Source organism: Aquila chrysaetos, chromosome 5, assembly GCF_900496995.4.
Source record: "Aquila chrysaetos chrysaetos chromosome 5, bAquChr1.4, whole genome shotgun sequence".
Taxonomy (NCBI): domain Eukaryota; kingdom Metazoa; phylum Chordata; class Aves; order Accipitriformes; family Accipitridae; genus Aquila; species Aquila chrysaetos.
In genome coordinates, this window is record NC_044008.1 from 54,370,392 (window position 1) to 54,388,412 (window position 18,021).

An 18,021-nucleotide genomic window follows, 5' to 3' on the forward strand; every position below is an offset into this window, starting at 1 on the left:
ATCTCCTCAGCTTTAAAATTGCTAATGCTCTGGGTATAAGCTACTGATTAATGTCATAAACTTTCACCATCCATCTATGCACTTGTATAAAGCATGAAAAATGGAAGGCAAACTCAGACCATCTACAGAGCTTCTCTAATCTACCCTTGAGTCTCTGCAGTGACTTGCGCAAGCAGAAGTACTTTGTGGGATGTCACGGGTAAGTTAACAAGTCTGAGAGATTTTAAGTGAAAGTTTGTCACAAAGCTGAGGTAAGAACACTGTACTGTCAACTCCTTCTTTCAAAGTGAGGACGATCTAGCCCAATTTCCTTTACCAAATGCTATCCTGGTGATACTGCACAAGGAAGGTTACCTCTTGAGCTGAAGATTTGCTCTGAAGACCCACAGAGCCTTCAGGGCAACCTTGAAATAATTCCAGAGAAAATCCTCTGGCAACTTCATATTTGCATTCGCTTTTGCAATTGCTTTCTCTTCTCACCGACTTCCTGCATGCAGAAATCTGTCTAAATGTTTGCAGAAAGCAAATCTAAGTGAATGCAAGCACCAAAACAAACACTTCTTCTTCCAAGGGAAGGGAACAGCGTTTCCCGGACTCCAGCCGGGAGCAATATGTAAAAGCATACATAACAGTCCAGGTTTTTGCCTGCCTCCTCCGTAGTTAATACTCAGAACAACACCCAGAATTTGAGCGACTGCAGGCCACCCTATTGCTGGGCTATACTGGTTTTCTGGGAAAAGAAAACTGAAAGGCAGTGATACTTGGTCCCCTTATCAGATGCCTCATCATTAAACAGCCCTGTCTTGCTTAACTGCTCTAAATTATATTTCTGTTCTGTCACACTGACTAATGGGCACTGTGGCCATTATTTTCATTTTAAACTAGATCCAAACTCAAGTCTCCATGGATGAATAAATGAATTAATTTATTTTATTGCAGTACTCAGTCCTCAATAAAATGTCAGAGGTAAAGTGGGATTTTATTTTTTTTTCAATGCTCTCAGATAGGAATATTCTGGGCACGTGCTGTACACACACTTCCTGGGGAAATTAATTATTGTTATTTTATTATTATTACTGTTTAACACTTGTATGGTGTTTTACATCTTCAAAGTACTTTGCAAACATTTAGCTAATTAATTAAAGTGCATTTCATGCAAACTGTTCCATTTCCATCTGGATTTACAATCAGCCCTCCTTTATGGGGAAATTATGTCACACATAAACTAAAATAAAAAGCTGGTTGTAGCTAGGAGCAATAGCTTGCATGGAGCAGTGGGAGGTAAGAAGTAATGATGCCTCTACAGCTGTCACCCTCGGCTGGGGTCCTGGCGGCTGCGGTACTGCTCGCAGCTCTGGACAGCCCCTAACACCGAGGGACCCGCAGCTCACAGCGAGGTGCACACCCAGCGCAAGATTTAGAGACAACCCAGTGGCCTTATTTCAGAGGAGGGTTTTGGAAGTGTTGACGGCCGCCTGTTGTTAACAGCATTCCCCCGTTCTCTTTTCATCATGGGATTGACAGCAGTTATTTCAGCCTTAGCCCCAGTCAGAGTGATGGCAATGACATCCTCTAAACGTCTCCGTCCTGGAGATGAAGATAACATTCATCGCAAAGACTTTTTTACCCCTGTTGGAGTTCAATGAGGCTTGAAAGACGCTGAGTGCGAGTGACTAAATGGGAACATTGCTTTTGACAATGTGGCATTGGGGAACCTGTGGCTTGTTGGTCAGCCTTCTCCAGTGCCACGTGGCAGGTCCGGCTCTGCTTGCCAGTCTGTCTGTCTCCCACATCAAGCCGTTAAAGGCAGAAATGTGCTCAGCCATTTGGATGAGGGGAGGAAAGACAGTCCTCGCTGCACTCAGAATTGCCTTTGCTGGCTCACAAAGGATCAGTCCGGGTTACCTCTAGAAGAGGCTTTGCCAATGACTTTGAAATTCTCTACAACATTTACTAAACAACCAGCATAATCCCCAGAAGTACCAGGTACAATTCAGTAGACGCAAAGAGGGTCCTAAAATGGAGGAGCTCCTGCTGTCTCAAATAGATGGGGCTAGAGCCACCACTCAACTGCTGAGGCTAAGGACATCTTGGTTTAAATGGCATCTTGGTTTAAATGGCATCCTGCTTCAGCACCAGCGGCTAGGAACTAAACATATATAATACATATATGTGTATTATACATACACATAATGTGTTACACGTGGAAAACAAGAGGTCTGGACAACCATCACATCAAGAATTGTGGAGAATTGATGTGAGAATGAAAAGACAGCAGGAAAAAAATCCACAGCCGGCAGAAATCATGAATTTTAAAATATATTAGGACCAAAAGAAAGTTTAACAATGCAGATGACCACTAGATTTGCGTGTGGTTCTGGAGAAAATACTAAAAAGAACAAATGTCAAAATGCCAAAAAAATTCAATCTGAACACAATATGCAAACATTTAAATAGGAAGAGTAATTAAGCAGCAGAAATTTAGTGTCACAGATGTCTCATCTTCCATGTCCTTTAAGACAAGACGGGATGCTCTATCAGAAGTTTTGCATTAGCTGAACAGCAGTTTGTACGCTCAGTTCAGCCTAACTGGATGAAGTTTAGAGATATCTGACATGAGAATTTTGATGAGGCTATCTAATCTTTTGTCCTTGAACTCTACGAATAGCATAGCGTAGGACACCTTTCACGTAGAAACTGATGTAAAAGCTGCCTTAGAAAGAGTTCAGCGCTGGTGGGAGGATTGCTCAGCTGACAGCATGACAGAGCACCGCTCCAGATCAGCAGCATCTGGGGCTTTGCCAGGCTTGTGCTGCATCGAGGGGCTGCAGCTCCTGTGTGCAGGACTTAAACTTGCAAGGGTGAGCATTTCTAGGGAAACAGCAGCATTGGGAAGGGATGCTCTGGAGCAGTCAAGGAAGAGGAGAAAAGCAACATAGCTTGTACCAGTGACCTGGTAAAGATAACCCAGCAGAAAAGACTTCACCAAAGAGGAAAAAAAACATTTTTGTCTTTTTTGTCAGAAAGATTTTTTAATAGCGAGATGCTGATTTTCTTGCAAAGACATTTTAATTGCTTTTTCCTGTTCTGCATTAAGCTGAAATTTTGGCAGTCAATGGCCAGTATTTTCCAGCAGAAAATTAAAATATTCTCTTTTTAGGACTCCAATTATTTTTTAGGAACATGCCCAGACTTTGAAGGAAAACATAGATATGTCTTTAACATTTTTCCCTCCAGTGAAAGTGAATGTTATCTTAAAAAAATAGGTTTTAATGAAAAACCTTGATTGCTGTAAGAATCTGTACAGTCACGGTAACATAAGAAGCATGGTAAATTGTGTCTGTAATACTTTAAAGCTACACTGCTTCTCTCCTTGTGTCACTGCTATTGGGCTATGTGGTCATACCCAGTAAAACTGTGGCTTGTAATAATTACCCAACTATTACCCCAAGTGCATGAAAATCCTGATCTTTCACTTAAGCGAGAGCAGAAACTATTTTTGGCCCCTGGTGCAGTCAAGATAGTTGTGTTTTTCTTTACAACCTGTTAAACATGTATAAGATCTAAGAGGAAAGAACTAGGGCAAATGAAATCTCAAAACAACCAGAAGCTCATGGCTGTGTTTGCTTTTTGAATTCTAACAGAGAAATTGCAATGTTAAATTCTGATGCACATTTTCCTTGAAGGGAAGAAGGATCAGGTGAAAGTTAGCTATGAATAGGCATTTTCTGCATCATGGCTGCATTCCAAAGGGAAGCCTCACCCTCCATCTAATGATGCCCTTTGGCTCTTTATTTTTTATCTATGTTGGTTTTCCACTTTGACGATCATTTCTAAATTGTTGCTTATTATTGTAATATCGGCTCTTTGCAGAACGCTTCAAGCAAGATGTTTTAAAATACAATGCATAAATACTGTTGTAACTACTACTGATAATCTCTACCATGCCTGCAAGAACTCTCCCAGGCTGGGAAGTGAGGTGATCCCAAAGTTCCGGCAAAAGGACAAATTCAGAGTTTCTCTTGTCTTGATATTTTTGAGTGCAGAAAAGTCTACGACCGAACTTTTATGTCTTCATAGGACAAAGCAGAACTCCTCACACTGAGACCTGAACTGGCTCCAAGGACCACAAAGACCCATGGCCTTGGCTCCTGGAGAACCACAGCAGCTCCCAGGTAGGCGGCAGCGCTGCAAGTTAAAGGCGCTCTGTAGAGCTTTCCAATTTGCCTGGATGTTCTGTGCAGCACATGGGGTGGGAGAGCTATTCATCTTCCGTCCATTCCCTCTTCAACCCTACTGACAACTGAGCATCTACTCCTGGTAGATGAACATCTCAGTGGCACCAAATGACCACGCACTAACTATTGCCCTCAAGTGTGTGCAAATCCTGGCCCAGACTGAGTTTCCTTTCTCCCAAGATGGGAAGACCTCCCCCTCCTACCAGAATAGCGGGCAGGATTAGTCATGAAAGAAATCGCTCAGCAATATAGTTCATACTCACCTGCTGGGTGCTGGGGCTTCAAAATCTGGCCCCCAGTGGATTACTTTCCTAAGCACAGGAGGGAAAGCTATGCATGGATTATCTCTTGGCAAACACTGGCTTTAGCTAGAGAAATCAAAGGGGAAGATAGTTAAGAAATTATTTTCTTTTCCCTCTGTGCCTTGCTGCTTTCTTGCCTTCCTAAGACTCAATTTCTATAGCTGAGCTTCAATTTTCAGCTCTGTGTCACCTCTCTGAACTAAAGATTGAATTTAGTGTGATAGAATCGCTGAAGAGAGATTGACCCATCAAGTTCAGATCTTGCTCTACTTTCATACTTCATCCTGCTTGTGTGTATTGGGGTAGCTTGATAGTCGAAATGCCTGGCAAATTTTCAGATTGTCAAAGTGCAGTCCAAGAGGCTTCTTGCTCCTTCCCCCTCCTTTTCCCGCTTCTCAAGTCAGAGTCCAGCTAAGGTATTTCTTGTGTATGCTATTCCATTGGGCAAATGATCCTAATGAAGAGGTCTTTTTTTCCCAACAAAGTCATATCTTCCCAAACTGTTGAAATCAGCTTGCTCGCGCAGAAAGGGCAACTCTGCAGGCTTGAGGTTGCAGGAGGTTTGGAGGGACAGATCTAGGTAGAGCACCAACATGATCTTCTACTTTGTCCCCCTCCCCTTGCTTCACCTGCTTTCTGCTTTTTCTTGAATGCTGGATTGAACAGTGCATGTATCTTGTTCACATTTGACCCCTCTCTAAACTGATGAGGGAGGCAGTAAATGAAGATTTCAGTGGCCCACACTCTGCTTTTATGTAATGAACACATGTCACGTGGGAAGAGTCTTCAGTGACTTATGCCATGGCTGGCTGGGATCAGCTTTACAGATGTACCTATCAAGGCATCCTTTGAAAAAGGGACTTTGTAAATCATTCAGTCATCACCATCTTGATAGCGCTCACACATCCTGACCACAGGGCAGGAGCACGGCAGCTTGGGCTATGCAGAAAGTCTTTATTCAGGGGGTTATTTTAATTTCTTTAAGCTGCCAATATCCTGTAACATTCCTACAGCCAAAGAACTATTTGTTCTTGGGCACCATTTTCTGAACAGGGAATCTGTCAAGTACATTTGCATGGTTTAATTTCAGTGACTGTTTGTTTGTTTAAGCCCTGATCCCCTCCAGGTTTTGAAAAGTCACTTTTTCCCTGCATTTGGTAAAGGCTGATTTCTTCCATCCCTCAAAAAATCCTGATGAAGCTTAAAATAAGCCTTCCGTTTCAATCCAAAACAAACAAAAAAAGTTTGTGTCCTTCCGTACTCAGCTGCGTACTGCGTTCTTGGAAGCAGGTCTGTTGGTTAGCTCACAGTCTCGGACTGGCTGCCTTTCCTCCTCCAGTACACGGTGAGTGCAGGCACAGTATTGTCAGGGCTGGCATGAACAGGCTTCCTGGCAGGACTGCTTGGTGATAGAAGAGAGGAAAAAAACCACATGAATTTCTGAAACCTCTTTCCTGCCATTTTGTGTCTGGTGTTTGGATTATCCTGGGTTTAATAGTCTGGATTGCAGCTTTTCCCGTTGCTGAGATGCTAATAATAGCTCCGTCTTATGTTGATTCTCTAGTGTCTAATAAGTAATGTGGGTTCAGCCCTGGTATCAGCCTGAACATAAATACAGATGCTTTTCTACTTGCTGGCCTATTTCCTTCTGGGAACTTAATATCTTTCAGAGTATTCATGTATCTGGTTCAAATCAGCCAGTGGACATCACAATTTTTAAAGACCCATATTCAAAGAGACAGACAGTTGCATACATAGTGTGGATCACAGAAACCTCATTTTCTCAGGTCTAGAAGCTATCTTCTTTAGTTTGGCTGCAGATCCATCCAGGCCTGCAAGAGTTCTGTTAATCGAGGCTTTGTTTTCCCCATTACATTCAGTGACAACTTCTGCTCTCTTACCTGTAAACCACAATAACCCATCAGTCGCTGCCCTTTTCCACCACAGCCGTGGTGAGGAAGGGCTGTGGCTAAACCACCTCGCTTCTGTCCAACTGAATCTAGATCTTCCAACCCATTGTCTTCTTAAAAAGAAAAGAGTGAGAATCCCTGGCTCCCTTTTCCTTTGGTCTGTGTTTCTAATTCATTCTTAAAACAGCAGCAACTCCCACCCTCCTCAGCCCCCCAGGCCCCAGAGGAGCAGAACACTGTTAATTAATTCTAATGAACATCAGACAGCCAGCTCCTCTCTCTCTGCATTGGGACAGGGGTTACTTTTATCTCCATCATTTTCCTTCCTTGATCTGATTTCCCCCCAGCTAAATTAAATCTCTGTCCTCTGTTTCAATTGATTTTTCTTTTCTTGCTCTCTTTTTAACTAATAAGTTTACATAAATGTAAAAGTAACAAGACAAGGTCTCAGAACAGACACGTCAGCTGTCTAATGTGGCCCAGGCTGTTATAAATCAATAGTAGTGTAGTTTAATTTGTATTTTCATAACTCATTCAGTTCCCCCTCCCGTCTTCCCTCCTAACCCTGAAAGCTAAGTTTTATTTAAATGTCACCAGGTCCTGGGAGACTTGGATGGAGCTGCCTGGCCCATTGGACCATTCATTTGATGCAAGAGCCATGAAACTCAGATTTATGTCACAGAAGCAATATTTCTTGCATTAGCTATTTATGGATTTACACATCTTTGCATTTCTCAACAGTAAATAAAATAAATAACAGGCACCAAAAGCCTGGCAGCATGACAGGGACCTTTATAGGATGCAGAACAGGGACAAAATTAAAAGTGGGGAGAGTAAATAAATCTGTGGACAGGGCTTCTGGCACTTGCATTGGTAATTGCTGCACTCTGTGCTTTACTGTCATCATTATATCTGTGGGGGGTCAGAGGGAGTAGACATCCTCCAGAGAGAATGAGGTTCTTGCTGTAACGTGAGACCAGCCTCGCAATCTGGCACGGGCAACAACCTGGGGATAAGATGGGAAAGAGATGGAGGACTAGTGGCACCTTTGGTTATGAAAGCTATATTTCTTATGTTCACCTAATAAACTTGGAAAGACTTGACCTTGTGTAGGCAAATGTGATGGCTGCCAACAGCAAACTGGCTTAATTATTTGAAAAAAGCTTTGGGGGTTATGGATGATGAAAGGCAATATTTGTATCTATTTGGATGAAAACATAATTCAACAAGCTTTTTGGATTGTGAGAAAAAGTTCAAAAGTATTTACAGTGTCTGTTGTGTATAACTCAGAGATTGCCAAGGAAAACCCCATTGACTTGTGAGACTCCCTGAAGAAGGGTACAGCAAAACTACTCAGCTCTAAGAGTGCAGGATTTGGCCCTATTTGCATACAGCACCAGTGGTGCATAGGAAGCTGTGATGGAGAGTGACAATTTGCATTGCTTTGCCCTAGTTAATCTGACTGCTCCTGGCTTTCTGACTGTCCTTGAGCTCCCAGATTTACTGGGATAATAAGGTTCCCATCAAAAGGCAAGTTTAAGCATGCACTTAACTTTCACCACATTCAGCTTAAATCCATGGTCATAAGTTACTGCAACTTAACTATGCGTTCTACTGCCTTGTTGAATTCGGGCCGAAAGCCAGAACAGATGTGTACGCACAAATATGTATGTGTGCATATATACCCACATATAAAAAGCATATAACATTTGCTGTCATCATAGCAACAGAATGTCTGTGAATTGCTGATGCCTTGGTAACAGCGTCTGTGTGTGTCTGCACATATGTGTATACTGAGTTGCCATGGGATTGGGTGTGGCATATGCTTAAATAGAATAAGTTCAGAAAAGCATAGGAATAAGAAAACCTAAGACGACATCTGTCTGCCAAATCATTATCCCTTTTACAGATCTCCTTACAAGCCCTGCATGCGGTTCTGCTCTTTGTTATAACTAAGGAAGACTGAAAGGTCTCCAGAGAGCATCCTTTTTTTGCTGTGCTTGTCCCCAAAGCCCCACATGTGCTAAACAAAGGATGGACAAAATTTAGAGAAAAGTAACAGCATTACAACACAATGACATGTGGACAGGAGTGAAAACTGTTTTCTTTGGTGAATCCTTTTCCCCTGAAGAATGAGTGCAACAAAGCACCAATAATAACGCACCAGGGAGAAGGAAAGCAGTGCGAAGTCAAATATATCTACCTTGGTAAAATCATGGTCTAGTCCAAATGGAAAGAAATACCTGGTACTCCAGAGCAACCATTAACAATTAGAGATAGTTCTGAATCCCTGATTTTCTAATATAATAGTTAACAACACAAAACACTGATACAAGCATCGATACCTAAACTATTGCAGTAAGATTAATAAATTTGTTGGGTGCCTTCTGAACAGAAATAAGTCAGGCTGCTCACGTTCATAGTCAGAATTCAAGGGAGTCATTGCTACATTGGCCCTTTTCTGAAAGCTGTCTTGAATCATGAGATTTAGATGTAGCCATAAGCTATCTTGAAATTAAGTAGTTCTCCATATTTCAGGATAAAAATCCCAATCACTAGACAATAAACATCAAACATCTGACTACCACAACAAATTTTAGTTGTCTGTCATAAGAATCTACCAGAGTCCTTTGCAAAACCAAACAAGGAGGAGATGGGTTAAAGACTTGCTGTGCCTTTCCCCTGCCCCCAACCCTGATGATCCTGAATTTATATCTTGTATGTGATCATTTTAACTTGTACTGTACACAATTGCCCAATGACCTGAGTGTCTATAAAAGCCTTCTTTGAATCAACCCCAAATTTTAGAAGAAAACACCCTGTCAAAGAAAAAGGGTAGTGAAATATACAGGGCAGAGAGAGCACTGAAAGATGGACGTTCATGGTATGAGGTCATCCTAATGGGAGTAAAAGGCACTGATGTTAAAAAAGGACATTATAAAGAAGCACTATAGAACAACTGTCACTGTGTGAGAATCATGAGAACACTGTTCATATCAAAAGAAATCAAAGCTATTACTTCCATCCTATGCAATCATGCCCATGAACTCAGGGATCCTTGAAATTTCCTTCCTGCATTTTTCTTGCATTGATTTAACAAATCATTCTCACTGGTTTTATTAAACTGGAAGTGTAAATCCTGGCCTGACTACCATTGCATCTCAGCCAGTAGGAAATTATATTTAGCAATTATGAAATTAATGCCTGAAAGGATACAATAAACAACAAAGGAAGAATGAGAGAAAGATAAAATATGAGGAAAAAAAAAACAAAACAAGAAGCAGAGTTGCATTACGCTGTGTTTGATTGCAAATTGCAAATACGACTCATGGCAGCGCTTCACATATTGTTCTTCTAAGTATTCATGCAATCAAAATGTGGGAAGTGTCCCTCTGCAACAGGGACAAACTCCTCCACAGAGCTGCCTTCAGCCCTTGCCGCATATGAAATGGATTTTTTTCATGTTTCAGAGGGTTTGATTAATAGTGCCTCTCTCCACATCCCTGCTCGTACCAGCAACAGTGTTTTACAGGTGGACTGGTTTGCTGGCGAACCCGGCCGAGAAGTGCTGCAGACTCGCTCCACGTGGGCCAGTGAATACGCAGTCCCCAATGCACCATTTCATTTACCATTCCAGTTCTTGTTAAATGCCAACTTTCCGTAGAGAACCACGTGTAATACCAGCTCCTGGAAGCCTTTTCTAGGAGCTTATACCAGTAGTGCACAGAGCTGGAGTTTAACCAAAGCCTGGTAAGAAAAGGCTCTGCAATGTAATCCATTGAGCCTTGCAAGACCTCATCTCTAATGTGATTGTATATTTAAAAGGAATGTAATTTCAAAAGCAATGAACAGTTATATGAGCATAAGGAAATTCTTATAAGAATGGCTGATTTCTTCAGCTCTTATGGAAAAATTCTGTAGAAATCCATAGGAAAAAAATAAAGGTCTCTGAAGAAGTTTGGGGTGAGGAGGTTAATAGAAAAATCGTATCTCTGGTGTGGAATTTATTTTTTTCAGTGCACCTCAGTATAGCATTCTGTAGGACAGCTAAAATGAAAAAAAAAAAAAAAGTCTATCAGAAAGTAACATTTTCTAATCTAGTTGACTACAGTTCTGCCCTGCAAAGAAATAAAGACTCTCTCATCCCATGAACCTAGCAACTGTGAAACTGTGAAAAGCAGGTAGGAAATAATTTGTCAATAGATTTGCAGATATCAAATGGGTGGGAGAGGTTAGGGCAGGCACAAACCTCTGCACAGAGCCATAGCTTGTCTAACATTTTCTTTAGCAGCTCAGGGAAAGCAAATAGTTTTCCATGAACCTTTTCAGTAGAGGGCAATAAAGAAACAGGCCCTTAGCAGCTGCTGCCTTTAATTGCTTTTCAGGTGTTCTCAACACCAGCACCTCTTGCCTGCTGCACAGACCAAAAGCCAAAGGAAGATTTCAAGTAAGAGGCCGAAGAAAAAACAATTCCACTAGTTCAGAAGACTGTTCAATGGGTTTCATGTTGAAAACGGGGTGTACTTTTTCAAAGTTTGCATTTTTAAGGTAAACCTAAGCAGCCCAGTGGCCAAAATAACTCAGTGTGGGCACCTAATTCCTTTCACCCCTTGCAAAGCCGCTCTAGAATCACTGATCCACCAACCAAGGGAGTGCCGGGAGTCGGTTCAAGCAAAGCTCTGATTTAAGCTACTATGCAGCAAATTACAACAAACACTCCAGTGATTTCATCTGCCACAAAGAAAGTCCTAAACACCACTAAAAGCAACAGGCATTAGCTTTCCCTGGCAGTGAGATTTTGTGGGTTTATTTATAGCCTATTAGTGCTCATGGAAGGTAAGGAACAATAATCTAAAATGGAGTTGGCAGCTGTGCTGCCAGTTAGAAAATCTGCCACTTTAACAATCCAGCTTGCTCCTGGACCAAAAATCCCTTGCCTTGTTCTGCTCTCTTGCCTGTCCATCCTTATGGACTTTACACCCTCACATATCCGGCTGGGCTAAGGGGTCCAGGCTCAGGAAACTTGCATTACTGCTGAGCAATTTTAACCAAAACACAGAGAGTGCAGAACTATTGAGAAGGTCCAGAAGGTGATTGTTCTCTCCCAGAAATATTCTGATAGAAGTAAGATTTTTTTCCCCTCACTTTTTGGATCCAACTTTGCCTTGCAAAAACCTCAATATTTTAGGTGAAAACTATTCATTTTCCATAAAAAGGTCTAGTCTATCAAAAAGGTCTGTTGAGAGAAGACAGCCTCTAGAGGTATTCTCAAAGATACTATGGGTAGTGACACAGTATTGTCAAAACCCCACACCCCAGCCCCAACCTAAATAACTACCTTTCTCCATACAGCAACCCCCAACTCTAGCTTTCTGTTCCTCCATTTGCCTGTGAGAAAAAGCAGGGAGGGAATAGGGAAGCTATAAATGGAGCTGCAACAGGTGACACCAGCCTTCCTTAAGACAGGATGAAAGAAGAGTGCAGTCATTCTTGATTACTAATTGAATAACTGAATTACAGGCTCACCAGAAACCTCAGGCCTGGGTGAAATGATTCCCAGGTGGTACTGTCTGCTGTGGAGGAGCTCTCCTCCTCTCTGTCCTCATCTCCAGGAGAACAGAGAGGACCCTGCTTCCCAGCAGCTGCTGTCCATAAGCATTAGGCAGTAAAGAGTCAAGAGAGGGAGAAGTTTGTTTTTGCAGTCAAGGCTCTGGAAGAGATGCTGCTGTGTATTTAGAGCGTTGGCTTCTCTGGGTAGCTGTTTTCCCACCTGCAGCAGAGGTTGGATGCAGTTTGTGAACCATACTAGGCTTGGCTATGGACTGCTGTCAGTGCACTAAGTGATTTTCTTAGGGATGGTAGTGAAGATGACTCCAAATTTGGCTGAAAACTGCTGGAGAGCTTCAAGAAGAGAGGAGCAGCAGGGAAGAGCTGGGCAGCTTATACACCTGCTTGATTAAGGTTCAGATAAATGCTGTGCATATCTTTACTCCTGATTTTCTAGGGATACTTAAAGCTTTAAATAATACTAATGATAGTAATACTCAAGACTCTCCTATTTCTAATATCCACCTCTCCTACCTTGTATTGGATCTGAATTGCCACCCTTGGCTGGCCCAGACCTGTGTTATAGTTAGAGCAGCAGCAGAAAAAAAGAGCACGGAGATGTGTTCCCCTTCTTCCCCTTCTCTGTGGACTGGAGTAAAGTGAAATGCCTGGAGTCTGTGTGCCTTTGACTTAGAAAGGGGACAGAGCAGCTATACAAAGCAGGTTGTGGAGGGCTCCCTGTTGCTGTTTGAAGAAGCTGTTGGATGAGAGGAGTGTCAAGGACTGCAGGGTAAGTAAAGAGAGGAGTGTGCTGGTGGAAGAAGGGCTTTAGGATCTCATCTGTGAGTGTGGCAGAAAAGGATTGACAGGAAAGGGCTAACCTGTAAGGTCATTTCAGTTTAAACAAGAATAGTCAAAGTGGAGTGATTCTTTCCTAAGACCACCCTTTAGCAAACTGTCAGTGGAACCGCACACCCCACCCCCTGCCCTGCCAAGCCTTGGCTTTTCAGAAAGGACGAATTTAAAAAAATGTTTTAATTTCCTGCAATGCAAACCTGCTTTGAGCATGTGAAGCTCCAGCTTCCTGAGGCAAGGACCTGCACACGTTACCTGCTATACAGCAAAGAAAGTTGCTACAGTCATCCTGTGTTACTAAGAGTATTGCGGAACCATATCCCCAGAAAAGAGAGGAGAAATAGATTGACACTGTGCATGTGTAGACCCATCACAGCACGTGGATTCATGGGATGGGACAGAGATGAGGAGTATATGCTGGGAGAAGGGAGGAGACCTGCAGGATAGCAGACCTGACTGAGTATTAAAGAAGGGATCGTAGGCCCTGAGGGACAAAGCACTGTTGACTTCAATGTCTAGAAGATCCATCCCATGTATACCTGGGCTCCAGTGCAATCCCCAATAAGCAATGTCTCACTCCATGAATTACAGCAGAGGCAGGAGACATCACATCCTACTTATACTGAGCTACAGCCCAAAGGCTCAGCTGTGTACCAGAAGACTTTTATACCACATGCCAAGGCCTCTGGAGTCTTGTTCTTAACTTGAAAGTAACCTCTTCCCTCTCCCGCTAGTGGGAATAATCCTGGCTGGTTTCTCTTCTGTACACCTGATTTTTCTTTGCTAGAAAACTCAGATTTGAATCATCCTGGAGCTCAGACTTATCTGGCAGGTTTAATCATGAGCTATGCCACATATAAGATGTTGAGCTTGTGGAAGAATAATTCTGAAAAGGACAGCTGGGACCCAGATTCTGGTGATCGGTGTATTATCTGTGTGGCCTACAGAAGAAAATGGTTTGGCTGCTCCCATTTAAGCAGCAGTGAGCAGCAGACCATAAGGAAAGGAAATACAAGGTCTTAAATGAATCCAATTACTCATGCCATTAATTTAGACTTACTTGAATAGTTAGAGCATGCTAAATAAACAACAATTGATTAGTTAGATCATGTTCATTTGAAATTTAACCATGAGTGGATGGATATTTATCTTACAGTCTAATTGTAAAAGTTTGCCAATATGTTTCTGGTGTATTTAAAAGGAGGTCACTCAGACTTTTTCATCTTGGATTTGCAATTATTCCCAGGATCATTTTCATCTGCAAGCCTTTTTCCCTGGGTAAGTGATGCTGCTGTAGTGATGACAGGTGTAGGTGATGCTTTTTTGCATATTGCAATTGAACTAGACACACATACAAAAGAGCATGTGTGGAATGAACCCTAAGGTTTGCCTCTAGTTCATGGGAAGATCAGCTACTGCTCACAGAAGGAGCCAACTCTGATTTTTACTCTTGAGGGAAAACAGCAAAGTATTACTTGAAACCTGCATTGATTACAGCAGCTGTAGCAGAGAGAGAGTACAGTCTTCATGGGCTTTGCAATGAAATCAAGCTAAGAAAGAGCTGGTGGAGCAGATGGGCACACTGAAGCAGCTGAAGAACAATAACTCACATGTATTAGGTAGTGGGAAAAATAATTTGGATTGTTTTATTTAGAAACAAGGAAAATTCCTCTTCCTCCCATTTCCTCTTGATAAAATCACTGTCTTCCCTCTAACTTAAACACTTTTGGAGGTGACGTCCTTTCTCTCTTGCCACATACACAAAAAAATAGATGCAACTTTATCCAATGCTTCCCTGTGACATGTTCTACCTCAACCTTTTCCCTATGTAAAATACAGCAAAGATTATCTCCCCTCTGAATTATATTAAGTACTCAATCTCTGACAAAGAAAAGAGTGAGAAATCATTTCTTTTGGGACTTAAAATCTTAATCTGAACCCAGGTAAAATGATTATAAAGTAATGTGCTTCTTAACCACATTACTATCAGCCAACATTTCCTGTCCATTAATAAGTTTCTGAGATTGCTCCATGTTAAAAATGGAATTTAAAAAAAATATTTATTATTTCCTCCAGTGGAAACAGAATTAGGTAGTAGGTACATGTAAAAACAGAATATTCTCTTATGTTCTGGGGGTCTACATAATTTTCTTTCTGGAAGGCACATCTTGATTTTTTTTCAGACATTTATGGATCTTTGTTTTTTTCTCTCCATGAATTCTGTATTCAGTTCCAGTCAGTCTGGTTTCTGTATGCTATTTCTATGATGGAAACACTTTGACAATATTGAGATAAAGCCCAGTTCTCCCAACCGTGGAATATATGTGTAGAGAGAGCAGAATATTAAAATAAGCTCTGTATTGTGAATTGCGGTAGCATTCTGCCCGTGGCTTATAGAAAAGTAACAAAGGTTTAGGTAGCAAAACCGGGCTGTTTCTTTGCAGATTTTATTCGCTTCTTTAATTTGATGATCTTCACTGTTTATCAACTCAGTTGTTTTTATCTTTGTCATTTTCCATGTCTCTGAGTGCCTGAGTCAGTCTTCTTCAAAGAATGCCCTTGTATATGAATTATTATCTTCTCCAATGCATTTTTAAAGAAATTACTCTCAAGTTCCTGCTTGGAAAAAAAAAAAAAACAGATCTGGCAATTTTGGAATATTTCAATTGTGTCAGGTTGTATTTCAAGTAGACAGCACTATGTGCAGTCTTCTAATTAAAATGAACAGATATTATCAACTTATTAAATTAGCTTCCCATCTGGTAATTCCACTTTTTAAAATAAAATCTTTTCTGCTCAGAAAAAATCTGAAACCAACATAACAAGTGCTAAACTGATATTGATACTGTCAATGCACCAAAGTCTTCCAAAAGATGAGGGTGACAACAGTGAAGGGAAGAGAGAAGTTGATAATCCTTGTACAAAGTCTAGTAGTAGAAGATGAGGACTACTTGGTGGGGAAGGGGATGACAATGTTCCTGAATGTTTTACTGACTCCAGGTTAGTTTTTCTTGTAAGAGTTTTCCCTGAAACTCCGAGCACCCCCCTTCCATCAGCCTGTGAGTCCTACGTGAATGACTGCTGTCCCTATTCTAAATAGCATGAGTAAATTTAGAAATAGATGTATCTTATTAATGTATACCACATATGAATATTTGGTATTCCAAAAAGGAGGGAAAGTTCAGCTAAACAGTTAATTTATTTTATGCAAAGCCATTTTCACACCCCTCAGTTCACTCTTGGTATCTTCCAGCATTGGCAGCAGTGACCATTTGGTAGGTGAGGTGTGGGTCCGTGTTTTCAGTTCTGGTCTCAGCTTCATCACCATGTGTCCCCCCCACCCCCAGACAGGGATGTCAGGAATGTAGCTTCCTTGCAGCTGTGACACTACAAGCTGCCAGTAGTCAGCCTTTGCTCATGCTTGCCCCTGCCAGGGCGAGCAGCAATAACACATGCTCCAGACCAATCCATGTAATTCTCCTCTGCTTCATCCCACCGCTAAGGGATGTGCCGAGAGCCACTTTGCTGCTGTCTTCAGCTGCCAAGGGACAGGCGCCTGCCCTGGAGTCCTGCTCCCGGGGGAGGACAGCAAGAGGAATTTCTTCTCAGCTCTTATTCCAGAGCGCCCTGACCTTTTTAACTGAAGGATTATCTAATTTTGAAAAAAGAAATACAAAGAAACAAATTCCAAGGACACTCTCATGCAGTGTAGCTACATGAGTTTTCACTTATAAAAACTAAAATAAGGCTGAACTTCAAATGCTCTTTATTTGGATTCATTCTTCTCCTTTTTGTTTGTTTGTATCCATGGGAATTTGTGTGTAGAGCTTAAAACATCCTTTTTTCTTATTTCTTTCTACCTCTCATCTGGAAAATCACTTCCCGATGCCTTGAAGACTCCTCAGGGCTGGAGGCTCATGGATTAGCAAATACTGCTCTGGCCATCCAAGACATTAGAGAAGAAGACCGGCTCTATAGTAATTCGTACACATTTCCACCGCCAAAACCTACACAGCAGGGGAGGAAGAGTGGACAAAATAGGGGTCTACAATCCTGAATGTTTTATGAATCAGAGGAATTTCAGGGAAAGTAAAATCTAATAGATAGCATCTGCAGTACCTGGCAACGGTAGCCTAAAATAGATTCAAGTTCTTACAGGCTTATTGCATGTGACTCAAAGCCACCCTCTTGAAGATGCAGAGGCTTTAGGATTTGTGGGAGGAAGGACTGGAACCCAGCGCACCAGTTCTGGGCAAGCAGGGTGACACGATGTGTGCCAGGTGATGAGGACAGATCCATCATGTCAATGGTCTCCATTTTCTTGCCTTCCCACTGCCTGGAGTCAGTAAATAAGGAGCAAAATTACAAAGGAACAGGTATGGACAACCATCTGCTGGAAGAGAAAGGAATATAACTGGAAGAATTACTCAGCCGGCTGTGAGAATACCTTTTGGCCAAAGGTCCTCCCAAATAGCCGTGTTCACTTCTGAGAATGAAGATGCCTCAGCTGAGACCGGGCAGAGGGACATAGTGTGATGGGCGAGAGCAATCCCACACTGGCAGCACAGCCAGGACCACTGCGTTGCTCACTGCAATTATCCTCCTATGCTAAACTGTCAGCAAGGGGCAACAGCACAAGATGCAGCCTGACTTGTCAACAAATGTGGGAAGATTTCTAGCTGTGCTGATCCTTGAGATAACAACTAAAACCAATGTAGTTTACACCAGTGATAATTTTGATCCATTTTTCCCATGGACAACCCACTGAGATTTCTATACCAGCTTAATTCTGAGTGGCCCTTAACAAAGCCTTCCACTATGTCAGAAGAGCTATTGTGCTGTGTTAAGGGAGGGATCATTTTACTTATTTACAGCTTTCTATTACACTTATAATACACACAACGTAAGAAATAATTAAACCTTCTCTCTTTTTTCCCTTTCAGTGAGTGCCTCCATCCAGTCGTAAAGTGGGTGCAGATTCAGAAGAATGTATCTCCTTCCAGTAATGGGTCTGGGATAAAGACCTCATCAGTCTGATATCCAGTTGGGATCCTGTCTCAGTAGTGATGAGGCAGTAGCATTATTGTTGGATACCAAAGCAAGAAAGAGAATTTTAGACCTTAAATTATTGTGTTCGGCTCCCTCCCCAACAACCCTGACTCCACAGAA